We start from the raw sequence: 16,122 nt of genomic DNA on the forward strand, positions 1-16,122 counted from the left end.
GTAGGACTTGCCCTTGATAATGTGTAGGCTTGAAAAAAAGCCTATTACAAGGTCTCTTCAAACCAACACAGGTGTTCTGATTTTTTTGTGCCTGTGAATTCTTATAATTGTGAAATCATCCAACTTTGGCTTGATTGTGGAAGAAATGTGAACAGTTCATTCTCTGTTGGGTGTTGCCAAAGCAAGTGAAAACACAAAGCAAGTAGGGATAGCTCAGACAAGAGTACTTGCTGGACCTTGTGATCTTCCCTCTTGCCCAGAAATACTTACTGCACTTTTTTCCTTGACCCTGTGGGCACCCATTGTTAAAAGATTTGCCCACATTCTTCCTACAATATTCCAAGACTGGAAATTTGCTTGGAATCAGCTCTGGTCTCTGCTGAGAAGGCTGTGACAGAGCCACCATAAAATGAAACAGTGGAACAAACTGAGCCACACTAAAAGTGGATAAAACTATTAGAATGATTTGAAATTAGGGAAATTTACCCTGTATTTTTAACTCATAGAGCTTCTTAAATGCTGGACATCTGCTTGGGGACTGTAACAGGATGAGAATCAAGCATTTGATTCTTATCAATGACTTGTGAAACCCACATATTTATATGAAAATAATCCTAGGCTTCTGATATTCTTGTGTCCTTTCCTAATGTCCATTTTTATTTTAGCACTGCTGGTGTCTCCTTTCCTCCATGGAAGTTAAAAACATTCATGTATTTTCCTGCCTGCTGTGCTTCTGAATTTAAAATAAATAAATAAATCTCAAATTCTTTTTTATAAGCAGGTGTTCTTGTTTATAAGTGTCAAATAAAGTGCCTATCGATTCACATTTTTGAAACGGAAAAAAGAAAAACAAAATGAAAAAGAACATAGTAAGTAAATGCTATGGTATTGGTGGGTTTGTAAATGGGGGAATTGGATTTGTGAATTTTGTGAGTTCTGAAAGACAATAGAGAGAGGTATTATTTTCATAAACCCCAGTGTGGTTGCTGTGTCTTTTAAGCCCCCACCATGTGCTTCTAAAGACACAAATAATACTTAATGATCACCTGCAGCGCTGGTGTTGTGCTTTAAATTACTGAGGATTTTTAAGGGTTTGATGGATGCACTCAATCCCTGTAGTCAAACCAGCAGGATCTGGTAGAGTCTCCAAAGGAGGCAAAGGCCTGAGTCATAGCTGGGCCCAGAACTCCTTCAGGAAACCCACAGTGGAGCAGGGTGACCCAGTGAGCATCGATGCATATGACCTTGGACACAGATCATAACAGTAACATGTGAATGGTGGGTGTTTTTTCCAAGATTTCTTTGTCAAGGAAAAAAGAAATTTGTCAGCCCAAGGAATCTTATGCATGCCTGTTCCGTTGTATACAACCTGACATGACAACACTTTTATCCCAGAAATATAACAGCTAAAGTGAACTTTTCTTAGGATCTCCTGGCTAGAGGATGTGGCTGCATGGAAATGGTCTCCTGTTGAGCTGGGATTCCTCCCAACCTTGTTCCTCATGGCAGGTGTACCTTTCTACTAATGTCAGAACTTTGGATGAGTCCAATTTGAGTTCTCTCAAAATTGAAGCTGGATTGCATGCCAGATCCTCTCAGTTGGAGCTGGGATGCCTGTCAAGGTTTGAGATTCCTTACCTGAGACTGCAATCCATCCTCGCCCAAGGTAGAGAGACCCTCAAGAACAGCACTTGCTGACAGCATGATAAATCAATGGTAATGAAATCCATGTAGCTAATCTCTTTAGACATAAACCATTGACCAAGTCAGTCTAAGACTGGACTGAGACACAGGCTCCATGAGAAGTCCAAAAATCAAGGAAGTCACCTCTAAAGCTTATGAGTCAATGGAAGGGTCTCCCTTATCCTTTAGAATCTTCAGTCTCCCTGTAAATATTTTTAAATACATTCTAATTTGATTTTGCTTTGCATGTTTCATCCAAGTAGTAGAGTGAACCTTGCCATCAAACTTTGTTACAGTGCATTTCTGTATATTAAATGGTATTATTTCTAGAAATCCAATTATATTAAAAGATTTTTTTGCTAATAGTTTTGATGGTGGTTATTTAAGCAACCTTAAATTGTTAATTTGTGACATAAAGGAAACAACAGTGAGACCAACATGCGTGAACTGAAACAGAGTTCAAGAGACTATGGAAGAGCTTGTAGGTTCTTGGATAGACAATGTATACAGTAAGCCTCATGTTCTCCTGAATGCTAAGACAAAAGTACTATATTATGAAGCTAAAGTTTCTTTTTCTTTTCTTGGTAAACTTTAGTTTGCTTCTACAATTTTCAGGAGAGATTTATCCCAAAGCCTTTTAGCTGTGATTTAGAGGCTTTTTTCTCTTTTTGTTGTTTTTATTCTTTTCCCAGTTTTCAGAAAAAAATTATAATTATGTTCATTTTTTGGCTTTATTTATTAAATTTTTTAAAAATATATTCAATTTAGTCATTATTTTCTTTTCCTCCTCCTCCACACATTTAAGATGAATATACTTAAAGGCTCTTCAGTCAAGCAGAAAGACAGTCCACTGTGACAAGTCGTGTTTCATTTCAGACTATTATATTTCTCACCTAAAAATATGAACTTTTCACATCTCTGTTTTTCCATTTCACTATGTGGTATTTCCACCTGTTGGACACAGGCCACTGCCATCATCTCAGAGTCTGACCTCTATTCAGCTCAGACGACAAGAAGGTTGTTTAAGCTAGTAAAACAAGAAGAAGGAAAACCAAACTTCATTTCTGGATGTATTTAGGGGGCCAGAAATTTAACACATATTTAGTAAACAGATTAAAAAAATGGTTTATAACAAATAGATCTGTAAGTGCTGACTGCCATATGAAGCTCAAAAGTATATATTTTTTAAACTGCTAGAGTTATTAAAAATATTAGAGATGGATGACCTGTACTTTTCTCTGTGCTTTTCATCACAGTTCATCCCAGTTGGATTTCTCTTCTTGTGATGAAATCATATTATTTTAAAATGACAAGCCAGTGTAATTATCATGTTATGAAAACAGACTGTAGAAAGAAGAGAAATGGGCAAAGAGAGATAAATACTCTGTGTACTTGACTGCTGTCAAAAATGAACAGTTCTCTTTTCTAATAGGAAAAAAAATTAAAATTTTGTTGTACAAGACTTTCCCAGTATGTGAATGATCTTCCTTAAATAAATGTGTTCATTTTAACTGCTGTTGTAAATCAGAAATACTGCTATGTTTTTATTTACTGTCTGCTGAGAAACATTAAATTAAGGTAAATTCTTATTCTGTTGCATCTACCGTATATTTTGTTTATCAACAAATAATTGTGCACAATCTTTTTGTATGAAAATATCTTTCATTCTATGGACGATACCAAAGCACATAGAGTTTCAAAGTATAACAATCTTGTAATAATTTGCAACTACAGAACAAAGGACTGAAGAGCTTGAAAACAAAGAGTAAATACAAAGAGTAAATACAAATAAATGATCTTATTCATTTATCATTTATAACACTTAGTAGAATGGAATAATATTTTAGAAAAACTGAGAGATTGGGGGAAAAAAGGGAAATTCATTTCTAGCAATTGTAATTATCCTCCAAGTAATTTGCTTGTTTTAACTGTTTGTGCATTGTATGCAATCTGTCTTTCACCTGTTACTTTACTACCAAATATTATTTTCAACACCAAGGGCAGGTCTAGCCATCTAGATTTACATATAATTGAAATATTCAGTCACCTTTGTTCATACTTACTCCCCAGGTGCAGATAAGCAAGTAAGAGGGACCTTTGGGTCTACCTTGGCAGGACACAGTTGAAGAGAAATCAGATGGCTTGTGAAAACTTTCTGATTTTCTCAATTTTTCAGCTAAATTAATAGTACTTTGGAACCAATAGTGTCAAAAGAAAGTATTGGATATGACAGCTTAATATGGAGATCTGGATTAAATATTAACACATACATAAGACCAGGATAAAATTTCACTTACTTGTAAAAGAGCCAAGATTTCACCTGGATGCTCATGCTTTGTGGAGGAAAACTGTTGTGGCAATGTGTTTCCTGCTATCTGTCTAACTGATGTGGCACAGTTCAAGGAATTTTTGCATTTTGAATGTAGCAAATGTGAAGAGAGAAGGTTTCTTATTAAAAAAAAATCAGTCAAGGAAGGAGCAGATTTACAAACACAAAGAACAGACACAATTTAACATCTGTGTCCTTTTCTGAATCTATTTTCAACTTCAAGCACCTTAATTTTTTTCTTAAAGTTGTTTAGACATTTTCTTATGTGTATTGTCATTAATTAGATATTGCAGTGTTAATTTTAGTCAAATCACATGAGAAAAAAATGTACGTTGTCAAAAAAAAGGTGATTATACCTCATGCACTCCCTTGTTATTCCTTTGTAATTGGTTAATTGGGCAAAGGGCCATAATGAAATGAAAAATAATAATGAAATAAAAAATAATAATACTCAGCATATATATTGTAATTTTCATTTTCAATGTGTTATACAAATTAGCTAACTAGTACAACAATCTTTCTAATTCCATTTTTTTCCTAAAGCACATACTGATGAAAGGCAGTGTCAACGCATAGCTGACTTGCACCAGGCATATGGTCTGTATTGGTGTCAGCTGAGTAGAAATTGATAAAAAAGATGTAGGGTAAAGTTAGCTACTAAAAATTGTGTTGTTTTTGGTTTGGTTTTGAGGGTTTTTTTCCTTTCCTTCTTTACTTTTTTTTGTTCAATGTATCTAATAAAAATATCTGGGGAAACAGTTATGAAGCAAGGGAATTCATGTAGTTTATGGAATGGAGCATTCAGACTTGATGTTAGTACTCAGAACAGAAATCACTGGACTTTTGATAATTTTTGAAAACTCACCTATTTTTGCCTATATCTTTTATACAAACCTTGTCAGTTCTTACTGGGGACTAAATTCTGGTAAGAAGCAGGATGTTGATTTTTCCTTTCATTTGGCAACGCAGTTGTGGTTTAGCTCCATCTGGGACCTAAACTCCACCCAGCTGCTCACTCAGTCCTCTTGGTGAGATGGAAGAGAGAATAAGAAGGGTAAAAATGAGAAAACTTGTGGGTTGAGGCAAATGCAGCTTAATAAGAAAAGCAAAGCCATCTAAGGAAAAAATAAAACAAAAGGAATTGATTCACTGCCTCCAATGATTAGACAAGTGTTTAGACATCACCAGGCTCCATCATCTATAACCATGCCTTGGGAAGACAAACACCATCAGTCCAGGTTTCCACCCTGTTCTCTTTCTTTTTCCAGCTGCATATGCTGGACACAAGGGTCATATGGTACCCTTGGGTCAATTGGTATCAGCTGCCCTGGTTGTGCCTCCTCCCAACTCCTTGTGCACTCTCAGGCTGCTCTCTGGTGAGACGGGGTGAGGAGCAGAAAAGGCCTTGACTCTGTGCAAGCCCTGCTGAGCAATAGGGAAAGCACCTCTGTTATCAACACTTTGGTCACAAATCTAAAGCATAGTCCCATATCCTATGGGGCCACTGTGAAGAAAATGAACCAGTACAAACTCTGTGAGTTTAGCTTCCTTGTGTGCTTGCTTATGCTGTTCCTTCAAGCTATTGGAAAGCAAAAAATCACTGTAGTGATCAGAATTGTTGCATCATCAATAACATGGGCAAGATAGACTTGTTCTTACATAAGACCCCTTTTGATGTCAATGAAACATTGAGTGGACCTTAACTGACTGATGTATGCGGAACTGCAGCTATCAACCTAATGCGACTACAAGAATACAAGAAAATTTAAGGATCAAATTAACCAATAGGTTCTGACTGTTTTGCATTGATACAGCAATAAAAAAGAAGGATGAGGCTGGCTTTGTAACCACCTAGTTAAAACAATTTTATTCACCGAGTCTGAGACCAGATAGGCTTGCTGTGATCATCAGTTTGACCTTCTGTACTACATATACCTTTGAAGTGACTCCCATATCAAACCTGTTAGAGTTGCTGCTGCACATTTACTAAAGCAGCACATACAGGTCAAAGTGACCCAGATAACTGGGTGAGGTGCATGAATAGTAATTTAACTCATTCTGTTCCAATTGTATTTACCCTGCATGCAGCTGTGCAGTGCCAGCAACTGCACATTCTAAGTTATGACTTTCATGTTTGGTGCTAGTTTGAAACAATGCTGTCAAAACTAGAAGTTGTTTTATATATTGGAAGCATCCATCTCTTTTTAACTTTCTATCTGAGTAAAAGACTGTGAGTTTAGATTAGATACTAAGAAAAAATTGTTTACTGTGTGGGCACTGGAAGGAGGTTGCCCAGAAAAGCTGTGGCTGCCCCACCCCTGGAAGCATTCAAGGCCAGGATGGATGGATCAGCTTGGTCCAGTGAAGGGTCTCCCTGTCCATGGCAGGGGTTTTGGAATAGGATGATAATTATGATCCTTCTAACCCAGAGCATTATGCGATTCTGTGATTGTATAATATTGTGCAAAAGGCATTCATCTCAGTAGTACTTTTTTATTGGTGGAGAAATGGTGGCATCAGAGGATTCACCCTTTTCTGAAAGGCCTGATTTCAAACTCCTGCTAGCAGTGCAGCACTCCAAAGTGGCTAAACACATGAAAATGCTGCTCCTGAAGTGGCAATAGCTGTATAAAGTTGTGTCAGCTATTTCCAGTCCTTTTTAGGATGTAGCCTTTTTAGCATGATCACAGTCACATGCTAACAGACGTGTCTCGGGAAATTTGGGACAGAAGCTCTCTACCAGCTTGCAGTAATCTACATATGCACGGTTGCATTTGCACTGGAAAGGAATGGAAATTTTGATTTCCTGTTTCATTTTCAAGCCCTCATATTTGTCAAAATCAAAACTTCTAGGCACATTCTGAATGTGAATCAGTCAAAACTGTCTCTCTCTCTCCCTGGAGCTTTGAATACAAGTGTGATGCTTTGTTTCCTATTTCAACCATTTTCATCTTCTACTGATATTCTGTAAGGGAAATGACAGTGTCTAAGTAATGATGACATGATGAAAAAACCCAATAAAATACAACATTCCCAGATTATGTTTTATTACACCATTAAGTGTACTAGAATTGCAGATAGTAATGTAAGATGAAATCCATTGAAACTGAACCAACAGAATCCACCAGAAACACTCGCTTTCCATTTTTCTCTTCTCACTAAAATCTGTGCAAGTCTTGTGAGTCTTCAGTAATTATCACTTTTTGTCATTTATGTGACGTTCTACTGTTTACAATTTGGACTACTAAATTTACGATAAAGAGCTTCAGTAAGAGTTCTGAAGGAAAAATCCCTTCTGAATTTTGCACATTCTTACCAGCTCTTCAGCAGGTGTGCAGACAATAGAGAGAGGGAAGGGATTGCTCTAGTCTTTCTTACAAATGAAATAATATTTCTGAGTAAGGCAATTTGGCTTACATGTTCCTGACAGTTATATAGGCATATAAATTAAGCAAAGTCCACCATAACATTTGCATTTCTATAATCCATCTGGTTAACACTCCTTGATTTATAGGTTTTGTTAACTGACCACCACTGAAATTTATGTCTACTAATTGCAATTTCATTGCTCTTTCAGCTTAGCTACTTAAGATATCTTCAGGGATATGAGTAAGGAAACTTATCTTTCTGAGATTTGATTTGATTTGATTTCTTTCCAATAGGAAGTTCATAAAAGTACTGAAAAAATCCCCATCAATGCCAATGGGAAAGGCAGTCAGATCTGGCTGTGGGAACTCTTATCAAATTGCTTACTAATGCCTGTAAAATGCATGGCACTGTAGTCCTCCCTTCCATGAACACCTGGCACTTCTGAAAGTGGTAGAACAGATTTTCCTGTCATGAAAATTCATTTTCAAGATGTTGCAGTATTGAAATTGTGCATATTGAAAAAGAAAAAATATATACATATATATATATGTCTGAACTGTCATGTGTGTTCTGCTTGGTTCAGAAATAACTAATAAATACATTTGATTCATGTATACCTTATTCATATATAATGGCATTAAACAGGTATCCAGGAGTAATTCTGCTATTAAAATACAAGCAGAAAGAATGTTAGATGAATGTATAGCAAGCTGCCTTTCCCCTTTAACCACATTCTTTGGTAAAATTGCAGACGTTCATCATATGAAAACAGAAAAAAAAATACGTTTTTGAGAGTGTGTACTGTATCTGTAATGAATTTAATGCAATGTACATGTGCATATCTGTTATATATTGAAGCATTTTTATTACCTACTTTAAGGCATGTAAGAAGATAAAAGATCTACAGCTAAAAGGAGAAATAGGCTTACATGAAAAAAAAGCAGCGAAGGTCTTCTGTTTTCAGCGGAGGTGATAATTAGTTCTGAAGCTACTGAAAAGGCAGGGTGATTTTAGGAAGGTGATTGCAGTGGTTAGCTTCTGTTGACTGCACCAACTTCATACATCTACAGTTGAAATTACTTGATTCTCAAATTCGAGACCTTATCTTGTAGAGAGTTTCAGAATCAGCAGGCAGGACGGATTTGATTACTTCTTCATAGAAATCAGTATGAAAGGTAATATTTTCTTTTCCAGGAGTCCTCCCACCTTCCCCTAAAGTTCATGGATTTTAATTTTTTGAGCTTTAGTATTGTTCTCACCATTACTTGAAATGGCACAATGTAGACTTTCAAAAATATCAAAGAAAGGCAAATTCTATTCATTCTAGGAACAAATTTTGCATGGCTAATATCAGAAATCATACTTTGATTTAAAAGTTAAACTATGATTAATATAAAATTACAAAAAATCTTTTTCACAAACTAGAGCTTCTGCGAAAGCCTATTGTATTTGATGGGACTTTTTTCCTAAATTCAACTGAATTTTTATCAGATCTAGGGAGTTAAAAGGGAATTTCACTAGATTTTAATATTCTGTTCTATCTGGACCCCCTACAACCTGTTTCAATAGAGAAAAGGGCAATTTTTATTTCAGGTCAAAAATTACTCCTACTCAGGTATTCATTGGTCATTTATTTTAATCCACAAAAATGTATTTATTCCAAGCAAATAACCCAAAACCACCTAGTAGAAACATACAGAGAAAAACACTCCAGAACTTAAAATGTTTTTCCGAGTGGTTTCAACAAATGAAGCCCGCACAACAAACATTTCTTTGACCTGTACTGTGAATATACCCAGGTGAAGCCTGCAAGGAACTCTAATAAAATATTCCTTGTAGCTTTCAAGTAGAAAGAGCTCTTTTCTGACCCCAGGTTTTTTATGTTTCCTCATTATGTAGATTGACTGGTTTGATAGGCTAAGGTGACTGATGATAGCTGAGTCTCAAGGTGGCAGTGAATCTGATTGTCTGTGCATTGGTAGAGAAATGAGTACTCAAAGCAATTGTCAGCTACATTATTGGCGTTACTCAGGAGAAAAATCAAATATAACTTTAAAGGAGCTAATAATTTTAAGAATGGCCATTGAATGACAATATTGGCAAAACTGAAATGATGAAGAGACCAAAATCAAATAAGACACAAAAAACGAAAAGGATTAAAAAAGAGATGAATATTGTCTTTCTTATAGTTATCTTTTTGACTTTTTAATTCTGTGAAGAGATAAAATTAAATGATCTCTCTGTGACAGTGGAAAAAACATTGTAGGCATCAGCTACTGACTGAGGTCACAGAAAATAAAATGGATCTGCTTTCATAGGGAGCTTCATTATTTTAGAAAAACTGTTGTATCTGTACTGTATTTCATAAAGTCTTCAGTGACAAATTCCAGTTTGTTATAAGACTGTGTGAAGCAATCCTGATTTAGATATCTAAGCCCTAAAGATAAGATATGAGATACCCTGGTTTTCAGTGATTATCATTGTGTATGACAGCGAAGAGTCCTCCGGGTTTGTATTGATCCCGAATGACATATCCATACAATATGCTATAGATTTTTGTAGGATTACTGACTTAGCTTTCATACATTGTTCTGAAAACTGCAATGATTTAGGAGTAAGTAAACCTCAGCTGTAGGAGCAGTATGGATGTGTGTAAGGTAACGACACAGGCTCCCAGTTTAATTTGCCACTGAATTTGAATCAACATCAGCCCTTTAGATACAGACCCTATCTCAATCCTTTTGATAGATTAGCCCACAGAGAGACAAATAATCTGTGATTCATAATCCTGTCAAGTTCTTTAATGCTTTTGGAAGGCCAACTGTAAAATTATAATGGGACACTCAATATTGAAAGGTTAGTTAAAGAATTTTATGGTGTTGGAAAAAGCACTGAAAGCAATAACAAATGTCTAAAATAAAAGTTGGTTTAATTGGTTTCCTAAAATGTTCTGAAAATGCAAGCAAGGCACTATGTTCTTAAAGTGCTTCTACCCAGCAACAGACCCACACTCTATTTAGTAAGTTAATGAAATTCATGCTAAATATCTTGCAATATTCCAGAAGAAGAGCTTTGGTTTAAGAGGGGAAAGAACTATTGTATCTAATGTTGAATGCCTGTGTTGTTTTAAGGTTAATCTATTTGCTGGAGCAGAATTTTTGCTTACAAAAATTGCTAGAACCAGTGACACAACTTCTAAATAGGGAACAATGTTTACCAGCAGAATATGGAATTTAATGGTAATAAATGCAGTGAATTACTGTGCACTAGAAAATCTCCCAAGTCTTGTATCTTTCATCACACACCTTTTTGTGCTCAGTAATCCCTAAACTTACATAATACAGAGAAAATGGCATTCAAAGTGATCTTTATGAATGTTTTTTGTGTTTCATAGCTTGAAGATAAGAGCTTCTGTCTGCTGTGGAAAGTCTCTGTCAACAGAATCTGCTTGATCAAAGCATCCTTTGTCAGTTATTAGTAGAAAGAGTGAAAATCCACTAAATTGTGATTCACTGTTATCTGTAGCATTTTCAGCTTGCAGCTTTTGCAATTTTCATGCTTCCCAAATTGTAACAATAGTTTAACATTTCAAATATGTTTTTGGCATGCAGCTAAGAGAATATCAGGGATGTATTTGTTTCTTTTCTTTAGAAAATAATTGAGGGTTTACTTTTTATTTCTTTCCCCTCCTGCAATGTATTTCCACTACTTGTTCAGTTCATCATTTTTTGACTTCTAGAGCATGCTTATATGAACCACTAGTCATCATAACTGAACATGCCTTTGCTTAGCTTTTCTGGTAAACTAAATTACTATCACATGCAAGACACTAGCCAAAGAAATGTAAGAAAAACCTGAAACTAAATCACTCCTTCATTGTGAAAGCAAATGGTTCCTGTAGACAAAACTGAAAGGCATTAAGATAAGATAGAATTTAAACTCCCACTTGCCCACATCCTCCCAATAAAAGGTGACTTTCCAGCATTGTCTCTCTTAATTCTTATCTTCTTTCCTCACTTTAAAAATCCTAATATATTGTATTCCCCCCTTACTCTTTCCAATATTTTTAAACAATTGAATCACTTGCGTGACTGACTTCCTCCACTACGCCTCATTAAGTAATTGAGTTAAATTGATTCAAAATAAAGTGACACACTATTTCACAATGAATGGTTTGAATCAACATTTGCCTTTTTTCCATTGCCTCTTCATCACAAGCTTTTTCTCTTTAATGTTCCCAGAGTTCTTTTCTTAAGTTAGGCAAGCAGTGAGCATAAGCATTGTTCAGATATATCTGCAAAGAATAGTGTGTCAGAGCTCTTGTGCTTCTATACAAAGATTAGAGCCATTCTTAAAAATCCTAATTACTTTGACACTACTAAAGAAAAGAATTACCAACCTATTTCTTTTTTTTTTTTTTTTTAATTGTCTAGGAATATTTTCAGAGAAAAAAATGAGATTGAATTAAAATACTCTGAAAAATATGCAGGAGCTCAAAAATATTCACCATAGAGTAAATGAGTCTTCTCAAAAGGTACATACGAGATTACAAAAAAAAATCCACAACCAAAACAGAACAAAAGAAAGACCCCAATTAATTTTTAGGAGATAATTGAAAACATGTGGGAGAAAATGATTCTTTTTTCCATTGAAAAGCTGGAAAAGTAGTAATTAAAGTAAAAGAAATTTTTGATGGCATGTCATAAGAAATATATTGAGACAAATCATTCAATCAAATCTTTCTGTAATGTCATTCTTTGTGTTTATGGTTCATTAATTTACTAAAAAGTGATAACATTTTAACATTGTCAGCTTTAAATTAAAGTAAGCACAGAATCACAAAGTCACTGAATAAGTGGAGTTGAAAGAAACCCTTGGAGTTGGAAGGTTCACTGAGTCCAACTTGTATCCCTGCACAGCATCATAAAATGAACAAATATCTGAAAACATAAGGATAGACTACTGTAAAAAGATTCCAGATGAATGTCTGAACATCAGTTCTTTATTGACATATCAGTTACATTGTCCCTGACATAAAATTGCAGCAGATTATACTCTTCAGGAAACAAATACCAAGCCCGAAACCTATGTAACACTTCCAATAGCTGTTGGCAACAGCAGGTTACTTTACTAATGAGAAATTTATTTCTAAAATGTGAGTGATAGCAATCAGAATTTTAAAAAATCTATTTGCTTAATATAGCAATCAAAGAAAAAAAAAAAAAAGAAGAAAAGAAGAAAATCTGTTTTGCTTTTCTCTTTGCCCTGAACTTATCCAAGTATCATTAGAAAAACAAAAATGCTCCATTGATTAGGTTGCTCAACCAGATTAATGTTCAAGTACATTTTCTGAAGAAAAGATCTAGTCTTTTACATGGTAATATAGCTAATGACCCATGCCTAGTCTTGCTATTGCTGGAAGATTGCTATTTATAATTTCTTATAAACACAACATACATTTTAAAGAATATTATCAAGGATGAGAATGCCACTGATGCTAATCCTTTATTATTCCAAAATTATTCCAGTCACCAAGGTTACAGAATATTACATTATGCAAAATCAGAACATGAAAAAAATATGTAATCACTCTCTACATTGTGGTTTTGCTCTCTGTAGTGGGTTGACCCTGACTGATGCCAGGCACCCACCAAAGCCACTCTATCACTCCCTTCCAGAACTGGACAGGGGAGAGAATATATAACAAAGGTTCATGAGTTGATATAAGGTCCAGGAGACATAACTCACCAAATACCATAATAGGCAAGATGGATTGGATTGAGAATATTATTTGAATTTACTGCTAGCAAAATAAGAGCAATATAATGAGAAGCAAAATAAATCATAAAAACCTTTCCCCCACCCTTCTTTCCATCTCAGATCGGCCTTGTTCCCCTCCCCACAGCTGCAGAGAGGCAGCAGATGGGGACTACTGACAGTTCATCAACACTGTTACTTATGATGCTCAGGGAGGAAAATGTTTCCCCTTCTTCAGCGTGGGGTCCCTCCCATGGGACACAGTCCTTGATGAAGTTCTCCAGTGTGACTCCATCCCAAGGGCATGTAGTGTCCACAAGGCCTTGTGCTTGTCCACAAGCAACGTGGGTCCCTCTTTCACAGTGTGCTGTCCCTCAAGGACAGGCTGCTCCAGTGTGGGTCCTCCTCAGGGTCACAAGCCCTACCAAGAAACCTGCTGCAATGTGTGCTCCTGTCTCCACATCTCTGCAGGTCTCTGCAGGAGCCTGCTCCAGCACAGGCCTCACACAGGGTCACAGTCTCCTCTCCAGCCCCCATCCGCTTGAGCACGGGTCTCCTCCATGGGCCGCAGGTGGATCTCTGCATCCCCCTGGACATCCATGGGCTGCAGGGACACAGCTGCCTCATCATGGGCTGCACCATGGGCTGCAGGAGAATCTCAGTTCTGGTACCTGGAGTACCTCCTTACCTACTTCTCCACTGACCTTGGTGTCTGCAGAGATCTGCTCTTCTCTGTCGGCAACTATAGCTGTGCAATAACGTGTCTGGTTGGTTATTTCTCTTGTTAAATATGTTATCACAGGGCATCACAACCATTCTGATTGGCCCAGCCTTGGCCAGTGGTATGTCCATCCTGGAATCAGCTGACGTTGTCTGTGCCGGACATGGAGGAAGCTCCTGGCAGCTTCTCACAGAAGCCACCCTTGTAGCCCCACTGTTACCAAAACCTGACTGTGCAAACCCAATACACTTTCCCCTATTTCCATTTCTCTCATAGTTTTGGTAGATCATATATATTTAATACTAAAATTCTTACAGTCCAAAAAGATAGTTTTATGAATGTAAGAGTGCCCATATATATGTAGATTGAAATAAAGGAACATCTATGTTATCTGCTAAATTAAAAGAGCATCCATGGGTACTTCACCAAAGCAATTTTTCCATGAGCTGCAAAAAAAGTATAGAATTTATTCTAAAATACATATGCCAATTTAAAAGGTTTGAAATGTGTCACTAAAGTTAAAGGTTTTGGAGGAATATTACTTTGGAGGAATAATCATTACTATATGAGTAAAAATTATAATTGTGAATGCCATCCATTTGTATTTACTCCAAAGAGAAACCAGCTTCATTCATTCATACAACTGAAGAATAGGAGCATGAACAAATATTTATTTTCATAATCATATGACATAACTTTCAGTCTTTTGTGTCCCTGACAGCCTGGGAGGTGGAGTATAATTATAAGAATTGACTACCCACCACTGAAGATCAAGAAATCAGAATGTCTAGTCTCCACTGAAGAGGAAGACTGTATATTAGGAATATCTGGAAGGCAGTCAAAAATACAACCAAGAAAGGACTTTGAAAAGAGGTTCAATAAAAGAGTTCCTAGTTTCAAATAAATGAAACCTTCATTTTCATGTATATACACATATATTTCTGGTGAAGGATGTTCCACAATCCCTTTGGTCAGCTGTTCACAGCCTTTGTTTTTGTCATAATTAGGATGCCTTACCTAATATGAGCTCCGTTCTGATTTGTCTTACTGAAGTCAGTTTTCCTTAACCATCCTAAGTGAGTAACATTTCTTTTATGACTACAAAACTGACTGAATAGAAATAATGAGCATGGGGCTTGGATTTAATTCAAGGACAGATTTAGAAACATGGAAGCAGGACTTGTCTTAAGTGCTAAATATCATCAAAATGCATGCCAGATCAGTCTTCATGTATGCACTTTCTTATTACTCTAAGAACTTTATTTTTAAACACGATCTGATAAAACTGAAGATATTAACTCTTTAATAACAGTTCAAGAAACATAATACAAACACAGGGTGTGAAGAAGCCTTAAACTGACATATGTGACATATTACAAATTCAGTGTTCTCCTTCACAAAGAGAAATATAGTCTCTTTGGATGGAGGAAAGAGAGTTTTCTTCCCAGCTTTGTTCTTTAGTGATCAATACTTGAACCAGACTAGAGATTCTATCCTAGAAAGTTACAGGACATTTACATGAGGAATTCTTTTCTCCCACCAGAAGAAGATTTTGCTTCAGACTTGCAAGGCATAAAGCTTTGCAGTGTTCTGCTGTACAGATTACATCAAACACAGTGGTCTCACAGAAATTAGGAAAAAGCTGTACTTCACTCTTTGATTCACTTCATTAATTTCTTCCTTGTCTAGAACTATATGGATGTACCAAAGAATTATTTTGCCATTCCTTCATTTATAGAGAGAATAGCCAATATTTTTATTTTATAGTCTCGCCTTGAAAAATTCAATCCTTCTGTAATGACTTATGAACACTCATTCAACTCAAGCTATGCAATCAGAATGGGGAGAACTTTTCTCTGACAATAAATCCATGAGCAAAATCAAAACTGGACAGATAATATGAAGCTTGTTCCACTCAAATCTTTAAATGTTGAAAAGTGTGTTTTACTCCATACAGCACATAGCTACCAAAAAGATTTAATCTGAAAGAATAAAAATAGCATTCACTTCCATGCTTTCTGTTTGTTGAAATTGTTGGTAGGAGAAATGGTTGTATTATGTGAAAAAGAGCATTTACTCTTAAAGTCTCATGCCAAGAAAAAGAGGAAAAATGTTAACTATATTCCCTTGGAACACATTATATTGTTTTTTCAACTCCTATGAAATATACTCCTTTTCCCTTTGGACTGGCCACTACATAACCTTATCTGGTGCATTAGATGCATGAATTTCTCCATAAACATGTCAGTGTTTATATTTGCAT

Source organism: Melospiza melodia, chromosome 1 (assembly GCF_035770615.1).
Source record: "Melospiza melodia melodia isolate bMelMel2 chromosome 1, bMelMel2.pri, whole genome shotgun sequence".
Taxonomy (NCBI): domain Eukaryota; kingdom Metazoa; phylum Chordata; class Aves; order Passeriformes; family Passerellidae; genus Melospiza; species Melospiza melodia.